The sequence below is a fragment of the Sorex fumeus genome, unplaced genomic scaffold (genome assembly GCF_029834395.1).
Source record: "Sorex fumeus unplaced genomic scaffold, SorFum_2.1 ptg000095l, whole genome shotgun sequence".
In the NCBI taxonomy this organism is placed as follows: Eukaryota; Metazoa; Chordata; class Mammalia; order Eulipotyphla; family Soricidae; genus Sorex; species Sorex fumeus.
This window is the reverse complement of record NW_026606152.1, coordinates 19,490,921-19,493,993: the sequence shown is the minus strand read 5'-3', so window position 1 is coordinate 19,493,993 and position 3,073 is coordinate 19,490,921. Positions and strand designations below refer to the sequence as shown.

At 35.4% G+C, this 3,073-nt stretch overlaps 1 pseudogene; it reads right to left on the bottom strand.

Annotated features, from left to right (window-relative positions):
- Positions 1 to 2,703: 2,703 nt before the first annotated feature.
- Positions 2,704 to 2,800, bottom strand: LOC130040983 (uncharacterized; annotated as a pseudogene).
- Positions 2,801 to 3,073: the final 273 nt, after the last annotated feature.

The following is a 3,073-nucleotide window of genomic DNA, read 5'->3' as shown; positions in this document are numbered from 1 at the left end:
TTTGGGGTGTATTGCCATTCTGACAGTGTTAAACCTCTCAATCCATGAGCATGCGATGTGATTCCATTTCCTCATATACTCTCTTATTTTGTGAAGTAGTGTTTTGTAGGTTTTTTTTTTTTGGTATAGTTCCTTAAGTAAACCCTGAGTATTGCTGGATGTACCTTCCAAAACAGAAAGAAAATGTCAATACTGATTGAATGGTATTAAGAAATTGTTTTTAATTTTTAGACGTATTGTATTATGTATGCGTGCACATACACATGCATGCTCAATTCTTATCTATTGAAGAGAAAGCTGAAATTATTTGAAATTTCTTTCAAAATGGAGAGAGGACATAAGGGTTGATAGCACAGCGGGTAGGGCGTTCGCCTTACAAGCGGTCAACATGGCCGACCCGAGTTCGATTCCTCCGCCCCTCTCGGAGAGCCCGGCAAGCTACCGAGAGTATTCAATATGCCAGACACAGTAACAACAAAGTCTCCAATGGAGACGTTACTGGGCCCGCTCGAGCAAATCGACGATCAACGGGAGGGACTTTACCTTTACCTTTACCTTAACCTTTTTAGTTGATTCCAATATACTCGATTTTCTGAGGTATTATTGTGAATGGGATTGTTTTTCTCTATCTCTTTTTTCTCTTTCATTATTAATATATGGGAAAGCCATGGCGTACCAGATATTGATTTTGCAATATGCTACTTTACTAAACAAATCTATTGTTCCCAGGAGCTTTTTTGGAGATTCTTTGGGATTTTCTATGTATAGTATCATATTATCTCCAAATAGTAAAAGCTTGAGTTCTTCCTTTTTTATATGGTTGCCCTTGATATCTTTTTTTTTTTTTTACCAAAATCATATGGCAAGTACTTCAAGTACTATGAAGAATAGGAGTTTTGAGAGTGGGTAACTTGTTTTGTGCCTGATTGTATTCTGGAATTCTATTTCATTGATTTCTGCTCCAAGCCTTTGGTATTTCCCCCTTGAGAATAATACTTGCTGTGGGTTTGTGGTAATTTGCTTTGACTATATTGAGGAAAGTACTTTCAACTCCCATTTTCTTGAGAGTTTTTCATCATGAATGGGTGCTGGATCTCATCAAATGCTTTATCTACATCTATTGATATGATCATATGACTTTTATCTTTATTTTATTGAGATGGTGTATTCTGTTGATTGACTAGAGAATGTTAAGCCATCCTTGCATCCCCAAGCTAAACCTACTTGGTCATAGTGTGTGATCTTTTGTTGAGTTTCTAGATTCTCTTTGCTGGTATTTTCTTGAAAATTTTTGTATCTGTATTCACAAAGGAAATAGGTCTGCAATTTCCTTTTTTTTGTGGTGTCTCTGTCGATTTGAGTATTAGGGTGATCTTTGCCTCACAGAAACTATTTGGGAGTATTTCTGTTTCTTCAATTTCCTGGAAAATCTTAAAAATGTTGGAAGCAGTTCCTCTTTAAAGGTTTGAAATAGTTCACTATTGAATCCATCTGGGACCTGGATTCTGTTTGGGGGTATAATTTTGACCATCATTTCAATTTCCTTGTTAGTGATAGGTCAAGTATTCCAAATCTTCTTGGTTCAGCCTTGGGAGGTAATTGGAATCTAATAATTTATAAATTTTTTCAAGATTCTCTCATTTCCTGCTGCAAAGTTTCTCAAAATAATCTCTGATGATCCTATGGATTTCTGTACTTTCTATTAGGATACCCCCTTTGCATTTCTGATTCGATTTATTAGAATTCTTTCTCTTTGTTTCTTTGAGAGGCTTCTCATGGTTTAATGATCTTATTTATTTTCTCAAAGAACCAGTTTTTGTTCTTATTGGTCTTCTGGATTGTATTTTGGGATTCTAGCTCATTGATGTCTGGTACAAGTTTTATTATTTCCTTCCTCCATCCTAGTTTGGACTACTTTTGTTGGTTATTTTCCAAAATCTTGAGCTCTAATTTATTCTTGTAGGCCCTTTCTTTCTTCCTGATGAATTCTGGCAGAACTATAATCTTTCCTCTTAACACTGCTTTTGCTGTGTCCCACAAATTCTGGTAGCTCGTGTCCTCATTCTCATTTGTTTATGGAAACTTTTTATTTCCTCTTTGATTCTTCCCTAAGCCATCGGTTGTTCATTACTTCCCTTAAAGAAAATATTTCCTTGCTGAGCTTCAGTCTGTTTGATCTATCGAGAAGTGACAAAGAAGTGTTTAAACCTCCTACTAGTATTGTGTTGCTATCAATGTTTTTCTATAAGTCTATTAGAAGTTGTTTTAAAGTATTTTGCTGGTCTGTCATTAGGATCATATACATTGAGGAGGGTGAGTTCTTTCTGATGTACATATCCCATTATCATTAAGAAATGACCGTCACTGTCTCTGATAACCTTTAGTCTGAAGTTCTTGTGGTCTGATACTAGTATGGCCACTCCAGGTTTGCGGAGGTGATATTTTCTTGAAAACTTGTTTCCCAGCCTTTTACTTTTAGCCCATGGGTGCTTTGATTGTTCAGACATGTTTCTTGCAGGCAGCAGAATGTTGGGTTCAGTTTTCTAATTCATCTTCCTATTCTGTGCCTCTGAATTGGCACATTTAGTCCATTGACATTGAGAGAGATTGTTGTTTTGGGGATTTGTGCTCTCTTTATGTATAATTTTTGTACTTGTGGGGATTGTCTTAGCTTAAAGTATACCTGTTAATTCTTCTTGCAACAAAAATATGGAATGCTTTACAAGTTTGCATGTTATCTCTGTACAAGGACCATGCTCATCATTGTATCATTTCAATTTTAATATATGTGTTATCAAACCTATTAGGAGTTAATTTTTCCATATTTTTCTCTTCTTATTACTTTGACTGTTGTCCTTCCTCACTCCTATGGCAGACAATGATTCCTAATCAAGGAATGTATTTCAAAGCAGCATGAATAAATAGATTTAGAACTTTAATGTCCCAGAAATAAAAATATGGTTTTTACTATATTATCGTTTACCCTACCCCCTAGGCATTAGTTTTACAAAATAATTCTTTTGGAAGATGGTATATGAGTTTGTTTAATGTTGTTCCCTGAATCCTTCATTAA